This window comes from Schistocerca nitens, chromosome 2, assembly GCF_023898315.1.
Source record: "Schistocerca nitens isolate TAMUIC-IGC-003100 chromosome 2, iqSchNite1.1, whole genome shotgun sequence".
Taxonomy (NCBI): domain Eukaryota; kingdom Metazoa; phylum Arthropoda; class Insecta; order Orthoptera; family Acrididae; genus Schistocerca; species Schistocerca nitens.
The window spans coordinates 445,573,146-445,599,643 of NC_064615.1; the positions used below are offsets into that span (position 1 = coordinate 445,573,146).

Here is a 26,498-nt window from a genome sequence, read left to right on the forward strand (position 1 = left end):
GCTCCGAGGCAGCGGCCGCGTCTATGTCCGTGTCTCCTGGACCTTTCAAGCGGCCCGCTGTGTTGTGGAGCCAGTGATAACGAGCGCCCCTTCACCGTACTTTATTTTTAGTCGCGGTGTCGTATTTTCATCCGCTTATGCAAAGCGTCCGAAATCCGCTTACGTCTTCATCAGGGGTGACGATTATCCTGGATTTGAGGCCTTTCTTTGCGTTTTATCGCGCATCTCTTTCTCTCCGGCGAGTACACATGCGCAGAAGCGCTTTATGTGTTTGCTTTGCTCGGCAGCTTTGGCCCGAAGCACACATAAAAGCTTGCGTTCAGTAGCTGTAGTGTGATAGTCCTCAAATCTGCGAATCCTCGAAATAAATTCCAATTACGTACGTTCAGATGTAGATTATTCCTAACCGCAATCAATTTCGCCACGTCTGTCTACAAACTTTGCAGGCTTCGTTCCTGTATTTACAAAAAGTGCTGCTTTGGCACTCGTATCGGATGTGCACCTATCTTTGTCGTAAACCTAAGTAGCAATTGCTAAAGCAACATAATGTCTTTCAATAAATCTTTTTCAAACGTTAGCAAATAATACAGCTCTCTCACACTTACGATCACTGAAGTCAGCGTGTGATTTGAAACAGTACGTTAGAGATGTTATTATCATCGAAAAGTGTTAAAAATGTTACAATTATACCTGTAGCGTTAAAAATATCCTATCTTGTTAATTTGCATGTACAAAGTATTATAAATTCAGAGTAGTCCAAAGTGAAAGAGATCCAACGAACGCGTGAAACACAGAAACTTAAAAATACGATCAGTTACCTTGATACTACAATTTCAGACGCATTTGTTTTTTGGAATCCAGTTCTCTTTTATTGTACGGTGATAATCTGCAAATTAATGAATAGGAAAAACATCACAGATAGTGTATTATTTAGTGTGTTACTAGTTTTTCTCTTCAGAGGAGAGTATCTACAGATGTTCATTGTACCCACGGCTATACGGTAAAGGTTTAAATCCGCTGGAAGCTATCTTCAACACAAAGTGGTTAATGAAATGAATAAAGAAGTTTCGAAAGGGTATGCCGGCAGAGCCGTTGGTGCTAGCCTAACGAAACGCCGAACGGCACCAGGCCTGGTACGTTCACTGCAGCAATGTTCACTGAATGACAAGAATATTGTTCATGATCTGTTAGCACGAGAATCCTGCCGCTAAACAGCATACTATATACGCCTAGATGCAGCTCTACCACTACTGCCGGCGCATTCAACATACCTGTTGTGTAACTTTCTGACAGACAGACATTTTCTTCCAAACGAGATTCGAATACAAGCGGGCAGTGACATCACGAATCAAGAGCTCAGAAATATAGAAGAGCCTCCATGGAGTTCCGAAAATAAGAAGTCTTACTTGCAGGCTCAAACTATGTGCCCAGGCGTTAGGCATGCCTAGATTTATCAGTTGGTATAATTATTGTCACCAATGTCAATGGTTTAGCATCAAATATGAGCTGGTACATATAGCTTTTCGAGAAGATTTTTAAGAAAATACATTCTGCCACAGAACGAAGTATCCATTCATAACTGCCACACCAGACTGGTCAACAATAGACTGAATGGAAGCCTTAGATCCGCTTAGCGATATCACATACGGCAAAAAATTTGTCAGGTTCTCTGCCAGATGTTTTTCTAAGGTGTCACGGTGGTAGTTGTTGAATTCTGCACGCATACATATTTTCACTGACGCACGAGTCTCTATTAACCTTCCCTTGTTGTCATTTGTGCGCCCCCTATTGAACCTAGAGTGCAACAGCCTCTGCTTCCTCAGCATCCGGCGATGTCTTTATTAACGCATGAGGAGTGTAGCAAGTCGCACATCTAGGTCTGTCTGCTTTAATAGTTCATCCATGTCATGTCGACAATGTGAGCCGTATTTGTAGCTACAAGGGCTATGCATGCCCCTAACACTCAGTCATGAGCCAAAAATGAGTTTCATATTCTGGTCCTGCGATGCAGGACGTATCAGATATTAAGCTGATAAGAGCAGCTACTACACTTTGATCTTAGCTAAGGTATTTCCTTCTCGTGTTGGTTCCATAACTAGTTGCTCAAGAGAATTTTCAGAAAATGTGTTCAGAAGTATGTCGCATGATTGTCTGTCTGTACTCCCGAAATGAATCCATAAATATTCCAGTCTATACTCGGCACTTTGGCCTCCAACTAGTATTGCACGATCTGGATATTCACGAGCTAATCCCCGTTTGTGTATTGCAAATGCCGGCCGGTGTAGCCGAGCGGTTCCAGGCGCTTCAGTCTGGAACCGCGCAATCGCTACGGTCGCAGGTTCCAATCCTGCCTCGGGCGTGGATGTGTGTGATGTCCTTAGGTTAGTTAGGTTTAAGTAGTTCTAAGTTCTAGGGGACTGATGACCACAGACGTTGAGTCCCATAGTGATCAGAGCCATTTGAACCATTTTTTGTATTGCAAATACCCACACGATATCGCAAGTTTAGAAATCTGCAGCCGAGACCGCCACAGAGTCAATGAAGCATTTGGTTGAGACCCACCACTGGGTTCCGAACCAAAAAACCCCGACCAGCTCTGAAAATGATGCTGCAAATTGCGACTCTGCTTGTATCCGGGCCGAGTCTTCACCATCTCCGCCAACCGCCTATACGAACTGAGGATCGCCTCAGAATCCACGCGACAGGCTAAAAAATGGTTCAAATGGTTCTGAGCACTATGGGACTTAACATCTGTGGTCATCAGTCCCCTAGAACTTAGAACTACTTAAACCTAACTAACCTAAGGACATCACACACATCCATGCCAGAGGCAGGATTCGAACCTGCGACCGTAGCAGTCGCGCGGTTCCGGACTGCGCGCCTAGAACCGCTAGACCACCGCGGCCGGCACGCGACAGGCGTCGTTGGTGCCAACGTGAGACACAGGTTGCAGACGACTGCACCCGGCACGCTCGATAGCCACCGTCAAGCCGCCTCAACTTCTCAGACGAGGCCCATCGGCAAATATACCGACTGCACAGTGACTCCCTTTCCGGCCCTGAACGCTATCTGCCTACGGGGCTCTATAACGCGCCTAACCCTGGACCTCCCAGTAACTAGTAAACCCCTCCTTCAGTGTGCCTGCTCGGACCCTCCTGAAGGAGCGACCACTGTCCACTCGCAGGGTTAATGTGCGATGCCAGGCGGCCCTCTGATTGGGGCAACGCGAACCCTTTAACACCCGCCACTCACCCTGGTGCGGATCCACCGTTTCGGGTGCACTAGGAGGTGCCTCGGAAGCAGAGCCAGTGGACAAAACAATTGACACCTGAGGTATCCCATGCGACGCGCCAGATTCTTTGCCACGCTGCACCCCGTGACAGCAGCCTGAAGCTGACTGACCGTAGCAAACGGCACGTTCAGTTGTTCGCGAACAGCGGCCAGCTCATCCTACGTCCGCTCACAGCATGCACACAGCCTATCCATCCTAGCAAGACTAATTGAAGAAATGAACTACTAAAGCAGACCGTCCTAGATATGCGATTTGCCACACTGGTGATGAATCACCAGTGGAAGCTGTTGCGTTAAACAGCTATGTAGCTGGCTGTCTAGAGAGCACCTATTGCGCTAAAGACTGAATTAGTTACTTACAAAAATGCGAGGTTAACTATCTTAAATAGAGAAACACATAAGAAATTTAATAAATATATAAAACACAGAACATTATAAACACTTAACTTGCCGCTCTATAGACGTATTCGTATCACAGCCGAGAGCTGGAGCCAGACATTTTGCTGTCATGGCAGCCTCTGACTTTAGCTCAATGGCAGACGAAACGTTCTGTGTAAACATAAAATGCCATATGTAGAATTTTTGCAAGGAAATTAAAAATTATTCATAATGATCTTGTACTGTGAGATAATTGAAGATAAGTATCTCGCTGTCACAAAATATTGGAAACGATGCAATGTTAGACATAGACAGAATAATGCTCCCGTCCTTCGCTAATGACCAAATGAATCTAACAGAATAATTCTTATTTCTTAATTTCATTGAGACTCACTGAGGCGGTGACTACGTGAAATAGCGTGAAAAAGTCTCTCCACAGTTTGTCTAGATTAAAGTAATAACTGCGTTACCTGTGTCTCAGTCCGGACCAAAATTCTTGAGCTCCTTAAAGAATATGTTGACCTTGAATTAGTCAGTTCAACAAAGCTGGTTCATGGTGCAGGTAGCAATACGTCCCATATTGTATAAAACGCAAAAATGGTAATTACAACGTTATTCCCAGTGCTTTCATCAGATTCTTCTTGGGAAGCTCGCGAAGAAGTTGAAAATGGGTAGCAACCAGTGGGGATCATCGTGAAAACTTCAAATTTTAATGCGACAATAAACTTAAATTCTATGTTAATAATGGTGATTACAAATTCCTAATAGCAGAAAGTCATTCAAGTGAATTTTGAAATGAGGCACTTTGTGAAAAAATATAGAAGGAAATTTAGAAACGTCAGAATTACAACGTGAGATGTCAACTTCAGAGATGTTAACTTTAGTTTCAAATATTAAGTACTAGTATGATATTTATCTGCAAATATTGTCAGCTTCTTAATTTGTTTCCTGCGCTGAGGATATTTTCTAGAGCTTATTGCCAAATTATACGAGTGGTCGTAGGTATAAAATTCACTTTCATCTTCCCGCCTGGAAACCAATGTCATTTAACATCAAAATCTTAGCTAATTTATCGTTGTTCACATAACCTTTCTCACAAATTTCAAATATGAAATTAAATAACGAGGAGGTATGTGTCTTTCTTTAGATCATTACGTTTTTCATTACCTTTGGTACGAAAAGTATGTAGGAACATCTAAGGAATAGATGACGTTCTCGACGTCTATTGGGCAATTTTATTACTCTGCGAGAAAGGAAAAATGCTGGATCTAATCTTTGTCAGGGAGAATTTACAGTCAATAAAAGAAATTAGATGAGAGCGAGAAGACTACATTAATTCTTCCTTTGAATGACGGACAATATAGAGACGAAGTTCTTCTCGAGCAACTATCTTTGTCCGTCTTTGTAACTAATTTTTAATATCGAAAGTTACGGCGAAGGAGGAAGGAACGTGATTCAATTCACCCACCTAGAGAGCCGGTTTCTGGGCCTCCTTTTGTAAGACTGATTAGCTGAGTACGCATCCACGTAATACGCACTCCCTTTCATCCAGATTGCTCAGGAAATCGAAATTTCTTTGGCCTCCTTTTCAGGCCACGTTGCTCTCTTAATCGAACAATGCGAACTTGACGCTCCTGGCGTACCTGCCGTAATGAAATCCGCGAACTCCGTGTTTGTCGTTACTGCAGGGTCAGCGTTTCTGCCTCGACAGTCCTTTCATGAAACTGTTCAGTCAAAGCAGCCATTAATACTAACCGGACATGTTACAGAATTATGTACATCAGTATTGTTATTATGAGCATGTTTTCTTTCTTTAATGTGAAAATTATAGTTCATTTCTGGCAGTTTATTGCGCGGTACATATATATATCTAGAAATTTTTTAAACAATAAACGTGACTGTTATATTACCAAAGCGACGATAATTACATCTATGTGCTAATAATTTGTCTTTTCTATCCAAGTGCGAACTATAGCAGAAATTTTCCGCTCGAAAAGTGTGCGTGTTGTGAAGTCCCCATAACGTTGTTGACGACATTTAGCTGTTCATTAAACGGTATAATACAATACAAAGGCCGCATAGTCATTCTTAAGCAGAGATGTAACAGTCGACCTTAGGTGCGCAACATCAGTGGGCAAATCTACCGATGGCAACGCCACTAAAGCGGAGTTATTGCAGTTTTTAGAAATTCCTTTCGACAAGGAAGACGAACTAAATATTCCAGAATCCGAATCGAGAACAACTGCCAACAAGAGTAGTTTAGAGGTATATATCCTCAGTGTAGCGGAGGAGCTTGAAGCACTTAACAATGGAAAAGCTCCCGGTCCAGATAGGATGCGTATAAAGTTCGTTTCAGAATATGCTGATACAATAGCCCCACACTTAGCAGTGATGTACAACAGCTCGCTCAACGAAAGATCCGTACCAATAGACTGGAAAGATGCACATACCACACCACTACACAAGAGAGGAAATAGGAGTAATTCACAGAATTACAGACCCGTATCACTAACGCTTTTTGCTGTAGGATATTGGAACGTATACTGTGTTCGAAAATTACCTCGAAGAAAAATGAGTTATTGACAAATAGCCAACACGGATTCAGAAAATATTGTTCTTATCAAACACAGCTAGCTCTTTATGCGCACGAAGTAATGAGTGCTACAAACAGGGGATTTTATATTGGTTCCATATGTCCAGATTTCCTCTCAAGAGAGTTCAAAACAGATTGCGTGCCTGTGGAACATCTGGATCCGTGACTTCTTCTCAGAAAGGTCACAGTATGCAGTAATTTACGGAAAACCACCGAGTAAAACAGAAGTGATATACGGTGTTCCGCAAGGAACTGTTATAGGTCCTCTGCTGCTCCTGAACTACACAAACGATTTAGAAAATCTGAGCAGCTTTCTTAGACTGTTTGCAGATGATGCTGTCATTTACGGTATAGTACAATCATAAGAAGATCATAACCAATTGCAAAAGGACTTAAGACAAATTACCTGAATGGCGCAAAGGGTGGAAAATGTATATCAATAAAAAAGCGAAATCATCATCCACAAGAATGCAAAAGGAAATCCGTTAAATTCTATTACACGATAAACCACATAGCTCTAATGCTGTCAATTCAACTAAATACCTAGGAATTACAATTAGAACAACTGAAGCTAGAACGATCACATACATAATATACTGGGGAAGGCAAACGAAAGACGACGTTTTATTGGCAGAACACTTAGAAGATGCTACAGGTCTACTAAAAAGACTGCCTACGCTACGCTTGTTCGTCTTCTGCTTGAGTATTGCTACGGTGTACTAGTTCTTTACCAAAACAGGATTGACGTAGGACATTGTAAAAGTTCCAACAAGGGCAGCTAGTTTTTTTTTTGTTATCTCGAGAAAGGGGAGAGATTTTCGACGATATGATAAGTGAGTTGGGAGAACAATCACCAAAACAAAGGTGTTTTCCGTTGCGGCGAGTCACCAAATTTCTCCTTTGGAAGTGAAAATATATTGTCACCCACATACACAAGGAGAACTGACGGTCATAATTAATAAGAGATATCAGGGCTCGTACAGAAAGACTCCCACGCGCTGCTAGAGAGTGGAAAGGCAGAGACGTAGTCTGAAGGTGCCCCGAAAAACCCTCTTCCACTCAGTTAAATGTGAAGTGCAGAGTATTGTACATGTAGATGCACTCCTTGAACCAGAATACTGTCACTTGACGCTGTGGGGATGTGCTTAAACAAATATGGTTCCGATAGAGTAATTCTGTTTTTTTACTTTACTCTATTAATTAGCAGGTGTCTATTAGAAGCTCTTCCACTGAATTTTGTTTCTAAAATGCATACGCCCTCTTAAGAACCGCAGGATGTGGACTGTGTCGAATTAGTATTTTTTACTACTTGTATTCACAAACTTAATTCTGTGGACAATCGCGACCATGTTGTCAGAAATGGTCAAAATACGGTGTGTCCCTCCTAAGAGTCGTCAGGCGCATTTCTCTGGTGTTTCGGCAGATGTCTGCAATTTGGTTTTTGCAGTTTTTTTAGCTAGAGTCAGCCCAAACAAGACACTGATCTTCGCGTCTTTCATACGACGCGCAGTATCGACGGTAAGCGTCGGTTTGTTTCCCTTTCAAAAAAATTATTTTCAAAGCGGTATTTCAAGTGCCCATTCTACATCTACATGATTACTCTGCAATTCACATTTAAGTGCTTGGCTGAGGGTTCATCAAACCACAATCATACTATCTCTCTAGCATTCCACTCCCGAACAGCGCGCGAGAAAAACGAACACCTAAACCTTTGTGTTCGAGCTCTGATTTCTCTATTTTATTTTGATGATCATTCCTACCTATGTCTGTTGGGCTCAACAAAATATTTTCGCATTCGGAACAGAAAGTTGGTGACTGAAATTTCGTAACTAGATCTCGCCGCGACGAAAAACGCCTTTGCTTTAATGACTTCCATCCCAACTCGCGTATCATATCTGCCACACTCTCTCCCCTATTACGTGATAATACAAAACGAGCTGCCCTTTTTTGCACCCTTTCGATGTCCTCCGTCAATCCCACCTGGTAAGGATCCCACACCGCGCAGCAATATTCTAACAGAGGACGAACGAGTGTAGTGTAAGCTGTCTCTTTAGTGGACTTGTTGCATCTTCTAAGTGTCCTGCCAATGAAACGCAATCTTTGGCTCGCCTTCCCCACAGTATTATCTATATGGTCTTTCCAACTGAAGTTGTTCGTAATTTTAACACCCAGGTACTTAGTTGAATTGACAGCCTCGGGAATTGTACTATTTATCGAGTAATCGAATTCCAACGGATTTCTTTTGGAACTCATGTGGATCACTTCACGCTTTTCGTTATTTAACGTCAACTGCCACCTGCCACACCATACAGCAATCTTTTCTAAATCGCTTTGCAACTGATACTGGTCTTCGGATGACCTTACTAGACGGTAGATTACAGCATCATCTGCGAACAACCTAAGAGAACTGCTCAGATTGTCGCCCAGGTCATTCCTATAGATCAGGAACAGCAGAGGTCCCAGGACGTTTCCCTGGGGAACACCTGATACCACTTCAGTTTTACTCGATGATTTGCCGTCTATTACTACGAACTGCGACCTTCCTGACAGGAAATCACGAATCCAGTCGAACATCTGAGACGATACCCCATAGGCCCGCAGCTTGATTAGAAGTCGCTTATGAGGAACGGTGTCAAAAGCTTTCCGGAAATTTGGAAATACGGAATCAACTTGAGATCACCTGTCGATAGCGGCCATTACTTCGTGCGAATAGAGAAGTTCCAAATTAGCACCGCCTAGGCCCACGCTGACTGCTGCCGCCATGCAATACTGCTGTTCAGTCGCTGCTGGAGTACTGGTTGTTCCTCGTGTTTCACTGTCTTAGCAGATATCCGTAAAACAAATATAGCTCGAGACTAATTTGGGACCGCTCTATCGAGTAGGCACGTAAAATTCCACTTTAAACATTATTTCGTCGTAACTGCAAGTAAACAGACGCTTTCCGCCGGCATTGGGCGTCACTCGAAAGACGATATTAGTAATATTTTTTTTGGACTGATTCCAGCTACACACTGGAAAAACCAAATCTAAAGTATGTATCGAACATAAGAGAAAATGCATCTGATGCCTCTCAGGAGAACCACGCGCAATACATAAAAAATTAACAGAATCATTATAAAATCCTAATTTAAAAAAATTCTAAGTAACCGGAACTAACGAATATGGCGAAAAAGAAAAGAAAAATTGTAAAATTGAAAAGAAAGTTCTATGTGGTATTGCTTTCCTTTGTTTTGGCGCTGCCTCTTCTAGTAGCATGTTTGTACAAAACTATTATTTACTGAGACCTTAGGGCGATCGATTGTTCATAGACTGTAGTGTGTTGGGAACCAGATGCATTTCGGGCGAGATGTGACAATAAGAAAATCATGTTTTCTTTCAACGAAGATAACAAACAGTTGCAGTGATTGACCGTTCCGACCGTTCTTGGTAGACTGTTTTATACATTATGAATAAAAACACACACAGTACGCACATAATATCCTGTAATATTTATTATTTACTTCACAAACCGATTTTCAGCCTTTACATTATCAGGTACAAAGATGAGTATGTGGTGCAGTGAAATTTTGTTGGCTCCAAGATTTTAAAATAGTGCCTCTACAAAGTATCCCCATTTCCAGAGATGAAAAGCGTTTGGAGAGAACTGTGACGTAACTCGTACTACGAAGATCTGTCAGAATGTATATAGAAATTAACTATTATTTTCTGATAATATTGTGCTTCCACAGTATCTCAGACAAGTTTTTTTTGCACAAATGTACCAAATCTGTGAACTTTCGGATAATGCACAGTTTCTTCAAAGGGAGTTGTTTGTAGAGAATTTGGAAGCTACAAGCTTACCCCGCTTCTGATTTTGGAAATGAATCCTGATGATATAACACTATATGCAGTAAGACATGAAACTGTGCAAAATAAGGATGTTATGGCGAAGAATAGGGACAGTAAAAATTAAAGTTGAAGGAGCTTTTTCTTCAATGATGTACACAAATGTTCAGAAAGGGCTCGTCAAAACGTGGAGGTATCTAGTAAACACCACTCACGACGTCATGGGACAGACTTGCACAGGATGATATCCAATTAAATGACAGCCAAATAAATCACAAACTACACTCCTGGAAATTGCAATACGAACACCGTGAATTCATTGTCCCAGGAAGGAGAAACTTTATTGACACATTCCTGGGGTCAGATACATCACATGATCACACTGACAGAACCACAGGCACATAGACACAGGCAACAGAGCATGCACAATGTCGGCACTAGTACAATGTATATCCACCTTTCGCAGCAATGCAGGCTGCTATTCTCCCATGGAGACGATCGTAGAGATGCTGGATGTAGTCCTGTGGAACGGCTTGCCATGCCATTTCCACCTGGCGCCTCAGTTGGACCAGCGTTCGTGCTGGACGTGCAGACCGCGTGAGACGACGCTTCATCCAGTCCCAAACATGCTCAATGGGGGACAGATCCGGAGATCTTGCTGGCCAGGGTAGTTGACTTACACCTTCTAGAGCACGTTGGGTGGCACGGGATACATGCGGACGTGCATTGTCCTGTTGGAACAGCAAGTTCCCTTGCCGGTCTAGGAATGGTAGAACGATGGGTTCGATGACGGTTTGGATGTACCGTGCACTATTCAGTGTCCCCTCGACGATCACCAGTGGTGTACGGCCAGTGTAGGAGATCGCTCCCCACACCATGATGCCGGGTGTTGGCCCTGTGTGCCTCGGTCGTATGCAGTCCTGATTGTGGCGCTCACCTGCACGGCGCCAAACACGCATACGACCATCATTGGCACCAAGGCAGAAGCGACTCTCATCGCTGAAGACGACACGTCTCCATTCGTCCCTCCATTCACGCCTGTCGCGACACCACTGGAGGCGGGCTGCACGATGTTGGGGCGTGAGCGGAAGACGGCCTAACGGTGTGCGGGACCGTAGGCCAGCTTCATGGAGACGGTTGCGAATGGTCCTCGCCGATACCCCAGGAGCAACAGTGTCCCTAATTTGCTGGGAAGTGGCGGTGCGGTCCCCTACGGCACTGCGTAGGATCCTACGGTCTTGGCGTGCATCCGTGCGTCGCTGCGGTCCGGTCTCAGGTCGACGGGCACGTGCACCTTCCGCCGACCACTGGCGACAACATCGATGTACTGTGGAGACCTCACGCCCCACGTGTTGAGCAATTCGGCGGTACGTCCACCCGGCCTCCCGCATGCCCACTATATGCCCTCGCTCAAAGTCCGTCAACTGCACATACGGTTCACGTCCACGCTGTCGCGGCATGCTACCAGTGTTAAAGACTGCGATGGAGCTCCGTATGCCACGGCAAACTGGCTGACACTGACGGCGGCGGTGCACAAATGCTGCGCAGCTAGCGCCATTCGACGGCCAACACCGCGGTTCCTGGTGTGTCCGCTGTGCCGTGCGTGTGATCATTGCTTGTACAGCCCTCTCGCAGTGTCCGGAGCAAGTATGGTGGGTCTGACACACCGGTGTCAATGTGTTCTTTTTTCCATTTCCAGGAGTGTATCACAGAATTGAGTCATGATCTGTAGAGTTCTTCCATATCACTCTGTACGTACTGAAGACAGCTGTTAGTTAAGAGTTTAGCAGTGGAGCACTATTAGTAAGATGCAAGGCTCCGTTGGTTATCGAGTAAGATGGAAAATTGAAAGGGATCAGAACAAGAATCAGAATCTTTTTACTCAGTTTTTATAGACGTTGAGAAAAATGTTACACATAGTAGAGTAAACCGGAAAACTGGCCGGCCGGAGTGGCCGAGCGGTTATAAGCGCTACAGTTTGGAACCGCGTGACCACTACGGCCGCAGGTTCGAATCCTGCCTCGGGCATGGATGTGTGTGATGTCCTTAGGTTAGTTAGGTTTAAGTAGTTCTAAGTTCTAGGGGACTGATGACCTCAGATGTTAAGTCCCATAGTGCTCAGAGCCATTTGAACCATTTTTTGAACCATGAAAACTGTCTAATAGGAACAGAGCTGTATAAAATTTTTCTCTCTGACATTCAGGCAAGAAAACCATACTCCAGCTTTAGGACAGAAATATTACAAAATAAATTTTGCTAGAATTAACTGTAACTCGCTATCGAATTGAGCGGCACTTGTTTCTGTTGACAGTGCTGCCGAGTATGAGGTGTAATGTAGTTTCCACAAGCTTTGAAAATAGTACACCAGACTGAAATGTTTAGAGTGTGTTATGTTAGGCGTGTATCTGTTTTATTTTATTGACTGTAAACCATAAATTTAACAGGAATATGTTTCTACAGAAAATATTAGAGCTATACGATTACTGAGCAACGACAGGTGTCTCTTCTGTATTAGATAAGAATGTAACAAATAACAGAACTAAAATAAAGAATCTTACTGGTTTCTGTGTCAATGACGGTAGAGAGAATTATGTGGGGAAAGACAGCGACATTCAGTTTATACATAAGACCCTGAATATGAGATTCCCATATATACATACAGTAACATTTATTTAAAACGATGGACATCACTGATCATTTCACTGTCGAGTATTAACAAACTGTCGCTTTAACAGTAATTATTTTGCCAGTAACTTTACCTAACGTAACAGTCTTAATGTAATCACCCGCTGTAGAGAATCAATTATCCGGAACAATGGGGGCGGGTGGTCGGTTGCTGATTTTTCTAATTACCGATCATTTACAAAAAAATTGTAACAGTGTTTATAGAAATATGAACCAAAGCAACACTGAATTAAACAAGACACTCTGTATATATTTTTGAGTCATACGTCTTACTAGTAGCTCAGAGAACTGAAGTTCAAAAGCCCGTTAAACCCGGCCTATAATTTAGGAAAAGAAGTTTCAAATTCATTTTCACTTTCGTTGAGACTGGTTTTTTGTCACTATATCTCACAAACGTTTCATAGACTGAAATGGGCCTGCATGGCATTCTTCTTCTTATTATAAACACCTCTTAGATACTTCAAGGCCGTGGAAAATTTCCTCATTGGATCGTCCTTCTCCAGCACGGTCACTGCAGCAAGAATCTTGGTCGTCGATGTTAATGAAAACCATTTCATCGTCATTCAGTATTGGACAACCAGGGTCATCAACATCACATCTGAGTCAGTGTTTATTAGTTTCCCGATTGCATTCTTCAAATGCAAAAGACTCTTTACTCATCCCAGCCATTTCGCCTAGAAATTGTCTTCCTCATCGGAAGGAAGAAGATTATTCCATGGTTTTCCCAGTGCAGTGTCCTTGACAGCAGCCCAAGGTTCTGCTGCAACGCTTACACTATAGTTCAAATTAATTTCTAGTTTCTGAATTATTTCTTAATATTTTTCACAATTAATAAAATAGGCAGGAATGCTTTTATGTAATAGCGTCTGAAGCTTACGATGACCTTGGAGGACTGAAATAACAATAAGAAATTCAGAAAATTATTTTATCTTCCAGCTTTCTCGTTCAATTGAAAGGTTTGGATTATGGGCTGGGGCCATTATAAACAACGAAAAAACATTTACGGTTTTCCAAGACCCAAACTGATTCTCTTTGACCTCAGGGACAAGTAGACTGTCATACACCTCTACAAAAATGCTTGTTTCCCTCCATGGATTCTACGGTTCTTGTACACAGTCCCTCCGAGTAGATGCGAGACTGATTTTATTTCTGGCGTATATACGATGACAGCGCAGTAACTACGGCGGCAGTTTGAACTAACCACTGCAAAAAACAGTCTTGCTTTTGACGTCAGTTGTCAACTGGCTGTGTTAAGAAGCGGATGTACGCTCGTAATGTGTCAACGTTGTTGTGTCACAAATCGCAGTAGTGCAACATCTCTCAGTCAAAAGATCAAAACAATTCTCTGTATGTTTTGAAAGAGAGGAAAGTGTGTGCGAACTTTCATCCGGACACCTTGACTCCCAAACAAAAATAACGACGTGTAGACGCCTGGCGTGGGTTGACGACAGTGAAAAAAGTGCGCAGTTCTTTTCTGGAGACAATCATCACAGGCGATGAGACTTGGTGTTGTCGATAAGAACGTACCACAAAACAACAAAGCGCGGAAACTCAGACGAAGAATCAACGCTTTGACGACATAAACGACATTCAAGCCAATGTGATGCCCCTGTTGAACAACTTTCCAAAGAAGAATATTTCTGGCGGTTTCACAAGGTTGTATGAACGTTTTGTGCGTTGTGCTCAAGCGGGGAATAGACTATGTTGAACACGTGGAACATTAAAACCACCATCCCAACTATTCTTTTTTCATTTTTTTTGGTGGTCCATTCTAGAAATTTTTAGGGCTGTAATCTACTCTGCGAACAGCGTTGTTAACCCGTTGTTTCGGCTGGTCGGTATTCGGATAAGCGATGCTCTGCTGTACTTGACTGTGACTGTGCTCCGAGAATTTTGTTTAAACGTCTGAAGCAGCTCAGGGAAGGAAGCGGCCAGCAGCAGGTGGTGTAGCGCGGGTCTGCCTACCTGTGCTGACGTCGGCGGTGATGCGCTCCCTGGCGCCGCGCACCCACGACGTGACGGCCACGTAGTCGCGCACGAACGACGGCACGTGGCAGCGCAGCACCGCCGTGTTGCCCAGCACCACGAACTCGTCGTACACCTGCAGCTCGTAGAACTGCTTCACCACTGCCGGCACACAACCATGAGCAGACACCTTTACTGAGGCAGTCACTCCAGTATAAACACTGATATACAACAACCAAGCTAACAACGTACTACTCGTAAAAATAGACAGTGATGTGTTTGCGGGATCCTACGTACTTTACCAAACCGTTTAATCACCGTGACACTCTGATTTTTGGTATGGTTAAGCCAGTATGACTTCAGGTTCAAAAGTAAAAAGATGGAGTAGTTTAACTTGCTATAACCCCACTTACTAAATAATTATTTATTCTATGTTACACATCAAAAACATGTACTTTAATTATATGAAATCTCGAAAGTCTTATGAAAGCTTTATTTTTCAAAATTCTATTATTCAGTATGCAATGTACAGTCTGCTGAGGACAATAACATTGATAGTTTAGATAACAGCATTATACTTAGACAAATGTTCTGTATATAATATTTTCACTAAAACCATACATAATTCGAAATTAGTTTCCCAATAATAATTATTCTTTGTTTTAAGACTGATACCATCTGCGTAAGCAACATATTGTCTTTCCTGAAAACTTTCAAATTCAATAATTATCATTATTCAAAGTCGTCGATATATTGAATGCTCGGTTCTTAAATTGCAATCTTTCTATAATTTCAGCGTTATTGTCTTGGAGCACTAAATTTTCTTATTCGAAAAAACGCACGTTTAAATTACATGTTATATAGTGAAACATATTAATCAGAAACTTTAACTTTCCAAAAATTCATAGCAGCCTTTTGTACATCCAAGTGCGTGCCAAAACTTTCAGCCCATAAAAAGAATCATTATTTATAAGTTTAAGGAAATCCGTACAATATTTAAACTACGAAGTGTCTCTGCCTAAAGTGTTCACTATATATTTGCTTTTCCTGTCTTTTATTTTATTATTGAGTATGAAATTACTGTGAATTTTACTATTTAACAAAAAAAGAGTTCTTTCACGTGTCTTTAAACAGGCGTTGCACATAAAGCCTCTGGGAGGCGTCGCCCATCATTGTGGTCCAAGTTACGTATGCTAGTCAGCCCCGGTCGGAATTTAGTATCGTAATCTTCATGTAGTCAGTTCACAAGCCGAAAAGGTTAGCTTCAATGATTATTAGAGTATGTTATCCAACTATTTCTTTGATCGTGAATGGGCCACTTGTGAATTTCCGCTAGCTGTTGATCATTGTTATAATTTCTAAATTGCTATTTGCAACCGGATTATTACGCATTCAAGAACAATAAATGTGAATGAAATGTTTGGTAAATTTGGCAGAGTTATGTTGAATCATGTAATAACTATTTAAAGCACATAATAAAAACGTTTTGTAATGAATTAATTCCAGTACATGCAAGAATGTTCCTGTTCACTGATTAATCCGAAGGTCTCACACTGAACGAGCAGTTTTGTTAGTTGCGTTTTCGACTTGTTACTTTCATGAAGGTAAAATGAAAAAATCTATTAATTTTCAGGTTGGCTTGGAAAGTGATTGTTAGGCATGGTCCCTCCTATTGGAGGTGGAATGCTCTTGCTCTAGCCTATGAACAGACTTACCTAGCCCATTACACAGGGACCTACAGTTTAACTTGAACTGCGCACAACAGTTCAGCTCCGAAATTCTATGTTAACACATCATTACCATAGGTGAAAGAAACAACAAGTGACGGAAAAATGTAAGGAAGGGCCGGTAAGGGAGTCTGGGATCTCCAGATGTGCAGTCCAGCACTTACCCAGTTTTCATATCGCATTTTTCAAAATATTCAAATCTCGAAATCCTAACGTTGCCTTTGGCGGACAATGCCCATACCGACTTAACTGTCCCATTTTTGTAACATAAACGTCCCTACATCGACTAGGGATCGAACACCATACCATTGTATACAAAGTCCAACGCCGAATACCTAGCACTCTCTTTTTATTTGGTTCAAAAATTTAAAGAAGGTCTTGAACCCACGCAAATAACGAACGACACCCACAGTTAGAGAACTAGCTTACATTCACCCACTTTTTCTAGTGAACTGACACTTTTCTGGAAATATTAATGATTCCCCTGTCAAAATACCGAACTGTAATCCACTAGAAATTCTAGTTTTGGAATTACTGCATATTTAAGATATTAAGAAATTTCGTCGCACCGTATGCCAGACTTGATTTGTTTCAAAATATGGTAGTGTTGAATTCTTAGTGATCCGCCCGGGTGGCAGCGCAAGTTGCCGTGCCTCTGCCGGGATTCAGAGAAGTGCGGTCGGTGGATTAACGACGGGGTCCGGTGGGCTGACCAGCCTATATATAGCCTTTAGGCAGTTTACCACATCCCATCAGATGAATATCGGTCTGGTAGCCAAGTCCCGCCTCAGTTAAACGATTAACAAAATTTAGAAATCGTTGGCACAATTTCACATGGAGGCAGTTGGGGTAGACATTTTCTCTTTCAGGGGGTAACGGGGTGACGACAGGGAAGGCATACGGCCACTTCTTAAATTAATCATGCCAGATCAGTTCATGACCATCCCGACCTTGAGTAGATGGGGAACAAAGGCAAAAGAAGAAGGAGAAGTGTTGAATCCTTAGCTGCAGAAGCAAACTCTACAAAATGGGAAACTGATGGAGATGAAATGTTAATGTGGACGCACAACAGCAAGGACATTTTAGGAGACTAGAGTGTATAAAAGTCAGGACATATCTTTACTGTTTCGATGTAGGGGTGAAGGACCGTCTGGTCTCAGTACCTTAGTTAACTGAAACACATGGGCGATAAAAACCAACCGCTTTGTGGCCCATGTCAAGTTTATTTTTGATATAATGCACACATATCTGTGTGCTATGGCCTCCTATACATGACATCAGCTGCAAAAAGGATCAGATGCGATCAAATATTATCTGACGTGGTCGAATTTCTCCATATTCGGTGTGTGTATGGAAGGAGACAGCGACTACTTCGGAATTAAGTAATAATTTTTATTTGCAGAGTTGTCTGCTGCAGTTATTACTCGATGGATGGTCGTCCAAATATAATTCTGTAGCTCCTGGACTGTTATTGGGAAGGGTATTTTTAAGATGTTCAAAAGCAGCAAGGTCGTCCGTGCTTCGACCAGCAAATCCTGTCAGTCTGCTGATTCTGACAATGGAAAGGTGCTGCAAGTTCGTCCCAGTGAGTCACACCTTCCAGCATATATGGTACATAAGTGAAAATAGTCGATTTGCTGATTATTAAATGTATTCTTTTATGCTTACATATTGACATTTTACAGAAAAGATCCCATAACAGAAAAAAAAGTTTAGTTAAATGACAGAAGTATGAGATTCTTTTTTATTATTGGCTGAAGTTTATAAACATAATTTTTACATGGAACAGACATAGGTTCGCAGTAGCAACTTTGTTGATTTATTCTTGCATCAAGGCTAGTAACAGTCTTCTGATTTAAATTACGAGAGATATTTTGAAAGATATTCATAGTAATATTATCCAACCTTTTCTAAGCAAAAGATTAATAGGTCTACTTCAAAATAAACGTTACACTTGGTTCAAATGGCTCTGAGAACTATGGGACTCAACTGCTGTGGTCATAAGTCCCCTAGAACTTAGAACTACTTAAACCTAACTAACCTAAGGACAGCACACAACACCCAGCCATCACGAAGCAGAGAAAATCCCTGACCCCGTCGGGAATCGAACCCGGGAACCCGGGCGTGGAGAGCGAGAACGCTACCGCACGACCACGAGATGCGGGCATAAACGTTACAGTTTGGAATGTGTTGTTGAGCAATGATTATATATCTCTCGATCGGTAGTGGAGTGCCAGTCCAGCAAGATATGCAGGAGAGCAACTGTGAACTATGGACCGTGTTTGACGTGAAGTAGTGGAAATGGTGAAGTGTTGTGAAAAGCGTGGGGAGGGGGGCAGTAGTCTGTGGTGCCTGAATAGCTTAATTGTTAAGAGCGTTTCTAGTTCGGGCTCCGGACGCAGTTCTAGACCGTTAGGAAATTTCTATAAATAGTTAAAGATGCTTGTTAAAACTACCTGAATAACCAGTATTTTCCAGTTATTTATTTTTCCATTTTTTCCGAACATATACATATGGGAATTTTATTCACGATATTCTGCGGGTTTCTACAGACTACTGCTGATTTCCAAACTTTTCACAGGTTCGTAGAAGCATCTATTCGACTTAGCTTCGATATAATCGAGGAAGCACCCTACTGAAATCTAAACTATGAACTAAACGCTGATTTCCATCCGTTTTTCCTTGAAATTGAAGGTCATCCTTTTCCACCTACATTAGTGCATATACCTGTTTTATTCCCTCAGTCTCGTTTCCACATAGTAACTCACAGGTTTACCAAGTTCTTTTTCAATGGACCAAGATTCTATAGTTATGCTAGCCTTAAATTCTCACATATATAACATTATTTTTAGTTAATACATTACATATATACAGTACCAATGCTGTTTGACGTAGCTCCAGGAGTTCTAGAGCTATGCTGGAATACACACACACAGACATAGACCAATGCCCTTCTGTATATATCTAAGTTAATTGTGTAAAATGTATCTAATGTAACAAGCACAGCTTTCAACAACGATAGTATGACTACATCTCTAGTTCAACGAGTTCTCCAGCTCCCTCATTACTGTATTACACTTACGCTGGGAGATGCTCTCATGCTTTCGATTTCCTGAACAGAGTTAGCAATTCAACACACGGGTTACATTTCATAGTTACGGCTTTGATATGACGCTTTCAGATGAGCTCAAATGAAAAAGGAGGGAATCGGTTAGAATACACAATTTCGATGGTAGGAGGGTTGGTCCTTGGCATTCCGAAAATCGGCCAGGATACACGTTTTGTATGACAATATTTCTCCGTCTTTGTCTGCTACAAAGCTGCGAGAATGATAAACGTTCCTTCGATTACCACTGTGCTGAATCGTACATATGTTTTTGTTCGATAGCTATATAGCATTTTTTTTGTTGTATTCCAAGATAATGAGAAATATTATAACTTGCTTCACTCCATAGTAAAATATATTTTCATCAGTCCTATTGGTTAGGAGTTTACTAGTACTAATTTTGCTATTCGTTCGGTTGTTTCGCAGGCGGGTACTCTACAGACATTTGAGCATGGCAGCTTTTAGCCACTTCTTCTTTTACGGCTACGATGCAAACGGCCTGTCTTCAGAGCTATTATGAATAGCTACTGCAATTCTTGTTAGTGGTTCTGAGTTAACACGACTACACATATCCAGTGGACGCAATTACTAGATATTTGACAGATATCTTTTTGTTAACGTAATACTTCGTGAAACGTTACCAATTCTGTGTAATTATTTTAGCTATTTCCTTACTGATTTTCGAATTGAATTTATTATTAGAAGAATGTTTAAAAAATATATTTAAGAGATTTTAAATAGCATAGTGTATATGCTTTCACCCTGGTTAGGATTTTGCCATATGAATTTATGAACTGTAGCCTGAAAAGACAAGTTGTGGGAATCCTCTGTGTTGTGGAGGCATGCTGCAGGATGGCGCACGTGCCAACAGCAGTGAATCAGTTATGAGCGTGTGCGTATAGTGAGACGCGATTGGTTGGCACAGCGTGTGAGAATGGCAACAGGGCCGCTGAAAGCCAGGACTATTTTAAAGAAGGTTTGACACTATTTAATCATAACACAGTTCAGGGAACATTGGAGATATACTAAAAAACAAGCATATGTTCACAAATGCAATTTATACCATGGTACTATACGTTGCACGGCACATTGCCAGGCGCAATTCGAGCGAACTACAGTTTCTCATGGCGCAATAGATTGAACCAAAGTATGCTGTAGTATACACGCGTATATCATCGTGCAGCACTAATTTCGGGTACATGTTGGAGGCAGTGTTATTATGTATTATAGAACCTGTGAACAGTCGTGGAAATCATACATAATGTGAAATATCATTGCTTTGCATTTACACTGAACAGCCAAAGAAACTGGTACACCTGCTTAATATCGTTTAGGGCCCCCGCGAGTACGCACAAGTGCCGCAACAGGACGTGGCATGGACTCGACTAATGTCTGAAGTAGTACTGGAGGGAACTGATATCATGAAACCTGCAGAGATGTCCATAAATCCCTAAGAGTACGATGGGGTGGAGATATCTTCCGAACAGCACGTTGCAAGCCGTGCTCAATAATGGTCATGTCTGCGGAATTTGGTGGCTAGCGGAAGCGTTTAAACTGAGAAGCGTGTTCCTGGAGCCCCTCTGTAGCAATTCTGGACGTGTGGGGTGTCGTATTGTCCTGCAGAAATTGCCCAAGTCCATCGGAAAGCATAAAGGACGTGAATGAAATGAAAGTGTTCAGACAGGGCGCTTACGTACGCGTCACATGTCAGACATATCAGGGATCCCGTATCACTCCAACTGCGCTCGCCCCAGCATAAATACAGAAATACTAGTTGTCATTCAGTATGTGATCTCGAACCTGTTACTGGAGTCAGCACCGCCAGTTATCTAGGAGTATGTGTCCTGTCCTCTTCAAGGTGAACTAATTAAAGGAATCTGACCATTGGGAAGGCAGATGGTGGACAGATTTACCGGAAGATCCCTGAGAAAGTGGTATTTACAGGGTGTTTCAAAAATGACCGGTATATTTGAAACGGCAATAAAAACTAAACGAGCAGCGATAGAAATACACCGTTTGTTGCAATATGCTTGGGACAACAGTACATTTTCTGGCGGACAAACTTTCGAAATTACAGTAGTTACAATTTTCAACAACAGATGGCGCTGCAAGTGATGTGAAAGATATAGAAGACAACGCAGTCTGTCGGTGCGCCATTCTGTACGTCGTCTTTCTGCTGTAAGCGTGTGCTGTTCACAACGTGCAAGTGTGCTGTAGACAACATGGTTTATTCCTTAGAACAGAGGAGTTTTCTGGTGTTGGAATTCCACCGCCTAGAACACAGTGTTGTTGAAACAAGACGAAGTTTTCAACGGAGGTTTAATGTAACCAAAGGACCGAAAAGCGATACAATAAAGGATCTGTTTGAAAAATTTCAACGGACTGGGAACGTGACGGATGAACGTGCTGGAAAGGTAGGGCGACCGCGTACGGCAACCACAGAGGGCAACGCGCAGCTAGTGCAGCAGGTGATCCAACAGTGGCCTCGGGTTTCCGTTCGCCGTGTTGCAGCTGCGGTCCAAATGACGCCAACGTCCACGTATCGTCTCATGCGCCAGAGTTTACACCTCTATCCATACAAAATTCAAACGCGGCAACCCCTCAGCGCCGCTACCATTGCTGCACGAGAGACATTCGCTAACGATATAGTGCACAGGATTGATGACGGCGATATGCATGTGGGCAGCATTTGGTTTACTGACGAAGCTTATTTTTACCTGGACGGCTTCGTCAATAAACAGAACTGGCGCATATGGGGAACCGAAAAGCCACATGTTGCAGTCCCATCGTCCCTGCATCCTCAAAAAGTACTGGTCTGGCCCGCCATGTCTTCCAAAGGAATCATTGGCCCATTTTTCAGATCCGAAACGATTACTGCATCACGCTATCTGGACATTCTTCGTGAATTTGTGGCGGTACAAACTGCCTTAGACGACACTGCGAACACCTCGTGGTTTATGCAAGATGGTGCCCGGCCACATCGCACGGCCGACGTCTTTAATTTCCTGAATGAATATTTCGATGATCGTGTGATTGCTTTGGGCTATCCGAAACATACAGGAGGCGGCGTGGATTGGCCTCCCTATTCGCCAGACATGAACCCCTGTGACTTCGTTCTGTGGGGACACTTGAAAGACCAGGTGTACCGCCAGAATCCAGAAACAATTGAACAGCTGAAGCAATACATCTCATCTGCATGTGAAGCCATTCTGCCAGACACATTGTCAAAGGTTTAGGGTAATTTCATTCAGAGACTACGCCATATTATTGCTACGCATGGTGGATATGTGGAAAATACCGTACTATAGAGTTTCCCAGACCGCAGCGCCATCTGTTGTTGAAAATAGTAACTACTGTAATTTCGAAAGTTTGTCTGCCTGAAAATGTACTGTTGTCCCAAGCATATTGCAACAAACGGTGTATTTCTATCGCTGCTCGTTTAGTTTTTATTGCCGTTTCAAATATACCGGTCATTTTTGAAACACCCTGTATCTACTATGTGAAATGATTAAAAAATTATTCCCCTTTGGACCTATTATACGGTGTGTCATTATTGACAGTGAAGATTTTGGGTGAAACATTTAGTTTTTTATGGAAATACTAAAAGCTGACTGACAATCAGGTCACTGGCATGCGACTTATTTGTCGATGATTACCATAAAGTTGTCACAACAGATTTAGAAGAAGAAATTAAATATATGAAAACAATCATTCTTCAGACTTCGACTACATTACTTAGGAACCACTAGACCTCTTGAATGAGATGCACGAACTTGTATTTCAAGCTTATTTCCGAAGTGTAGTTACCACTTACTTCTTTTACACTCTTCCAGAGGCTCTAGGTTAACTAGGAAGGTCATTCAGCACTCTAACTCGTGTTAAAAATTCTCAAATAAACTGTGCGTCCAGTCGTCTCACAGATTTTGGGACATTGGCAACTACGTATCGCGCAGAAATTTAATTTTGCTGGTGCACTCATCCCTATATGTGAATACAGTCTGCAAAATGTGCCGTAAATACAATTAGTAGTAAATAAGTAATAAATTGATACGTCATCTTCATGCGGCAGTTTTACTACACGAACAGCGAAAATGTAGTAAGTGATAAAAATTTTTTCTTTTCATCATTTTGTGGGGAGTTGTCAGCGAGAATTTCATATTCATTTGAAATTGAATGTTAATTTTGTTGGAAGTTATTAAGTGCTCTCATTCTCAAATACCGGATAAATAAAGTATGGGTATTCGCACGTCGTAGGCTACACTGGTTTTTCACCCCCACGCCCACCCAGGTTGAACTTTGCCCCACAGTGATGATTTCGAGACAGCGATATGTGTACCAAGTTTTGCTGAAATTGTTCCAGTGGTTTAGAAGGAAATGCGGAACATACAAACACAATTTTTTATAATATTTAAGGATTTACCGAATGCAACAGCTAATCTGCATACATAGCATTGCTGTGTAATTTTCCCGTCATCCACCTTTCCATACAGTTTCACATTCAAATTGTGCCTGGGAATAATGGCTATCGGTACACCTATGAATGAGCCCGAATTTTATTTAACTTTACCGTCAGCGTCCTTACGGAGTACGTATGTGGGTAGCAGTAACATATTCCTTCATTGCCCTCTCGCAAGTTGGTAGCGGGGAATTTTAATACAGGAAAAAGTACTCTGCCTTAAGCAGCTTTCTGATACCGCTGGTGTGAGAGATCTGTAAATTGGTGTTGCGTGGCAAGTGAGATTGCGAAACACTGCGATATCCAACGTTTCCGCGCCTCGCGAGCACCGGGCGAGAGTCGTAGAAAAGCGCGCAAGTTGTGAAACGCCATATTTAGAGTTCCCCGGAGAGGGCGTTGCTATTTGTATGCTAATGATTGCTGGAACGTGGAGCTGCGCCACACGGGAGCCAACAAGTGGGAATATTCTGGCGGTAAGTCAGGACCGGCCGCTAGGAAGGCAATTCGCGGCGAGATGAGGGCCGACCCTGGTGGTGCGAGGAGGCCGCTACACGGAAGCCGCCTGGCCGGGGGGCCACACACACGAACGCTGCGAAGGGTTCACCTCTTCCCTCCCTCCCTCCCCACTCCCTCCAACCCGTCCGTCCTGTTCCTTGTACTTATTCTAAATTTCGGTATTAAGCTTCTCATGGCATTTGTTTTACTCGCTAGTGTTATATTGCCTAGCACTGTTCCAATGGTTGGACGTCTGCGCATACGTGAAAAAATGCCTGAACCGACACCTTTATCCGTTGGTACACCTGCGGATATTTGTATTACTTGCGATGGATAGTAATTATGATTAAGTTACTATTACTATCCCGGAAGGAGTGCAAGTACATTGTTCTGCAGAGGACGAGCTGTAGTAGTTGAATTTAATATAAAGGCAGCGTTCCTCCCAAAGTAATAGTACAATATCTGAAGCATATATGCGTCGAATTTATTATGAGGGTAGTAGATACATACAAGATATAAATAATTATGACAGAATTACATAGTTTCCTAGATAATACGAATAACAAAACAAGGCGTTTGCATTTTCTGAATCAAAATTTGTAAAAGTCACTCACTGTCCTATTGTGTTATTGCATTGTTAGTACCTTAATCCAACTTCTCTTGTTCCTAATTACCTCAAAAATTTTCTTGGGCATTGCTTTTGTTGGGGTACGTTCGTTCTCGCAGTGGAATTGTCGTCCACTCTTCCCGTATCATGCTTTTCAGCTCATATACGGCCTCGAATTGGTTTCTATTGCGATAAATACGCCTTGCAAAAGTTCCCCAAAGGCTTTCCAAGCGGTTCAGATCTGGACTTCATGAACGCCAGGGCAAAAAGTCATCGATATCTTTATCTTCAAACCACTTTTTGGTTGTTGGAGAAAATGTACTCTCGCATTAAGTTGTTGAAACATAAGACTTTCGTCCCCTACATCCTCATACACTCTAATCAGTTGTGCCTCTAGCATCTCAGTGAACATTTTACAGTCCATTCTAGTGTTCAGCCAAGCATTGCATGATTTACCATTAGCGCAGGAGTGTTCCCAAGTCATAACACTTCCACCCCGAACATTTCTACTCCTTCTTATCTGCTGCCCTGTTCTCAGATCTTGCCAATTATATTGAAATCCATCCGTCCCATCTGAATTAAACTTCATCACTGAAGATCAATTTAGCCCATTCTGAAGCACATGACATATGTTTTTCAGCAATCACCAATGTAACCTGTTTATGTTTAGGTATTAGACCAAGTTTCTGCAGTCGTTTCTTGAATACAAGATATTTGACATGCGAAAAAGTTTGTCACAAACGGTGTGGCAGTTTCCAGTGACAGTAAATCAGCAATAGATTTAGAAGAATAGCTGGTTTTGGCACTTGCTATGCCTCAAATAATTTTCTGCATTGCCCATATTTGCCTTTCTGCATATATCGTGCATCCAGTGTAACAAAATTGTCAGTCCCTGTACTTGACTGGCTTGAACTACTTGGTGATTTGATGAGTAGGAAGTCCTATTTCCTTGTGATGCACCAATTGTTACTTATCAGTCATATGATAATTGTTTTCCGTGTGGTATTGTCACAGTCGTGGTTTTAGTACACAACACGCATCGTCACTCATGCTGTCTGTTTCATATCTGCAGTAACGCCACGTACGCACACACTAAAACTATACAGAGCCAACCGCCTTTATACCGAGTTTCACTCTCTACCAACTGAATGACTGATGTCTTGTTATATACCGCACTACTGACATCACATGTGATATTTGACTGCACGTGTCGGTGAACTGGATCTAGTACTAGTGCGTATCCATTGTGCATAAGTATTCCAAACAAAAAGGTTAATTTTCATGGAAATATCAATGCCTTTACACTGATTGTACATATAGTAACGTAACATATTAACTACTATTTAACAAGGGAAATCGCGAAATAGCCA

General features: G+C 42.2%; 1 pseudogene; it reads right to left on the minus strand.

The window, feature by feature from the left end:
• Positions 1-1,890: 1,890 nt before the first annotated feature.
• LOC126237695 (U2 spliceosomal RNA) lies at positions 1,891-2,071 on the minus strand (annotated as a pseudogene).
• Positions 2,072-26,498: the final 24,427 nt, after the last annotated feature.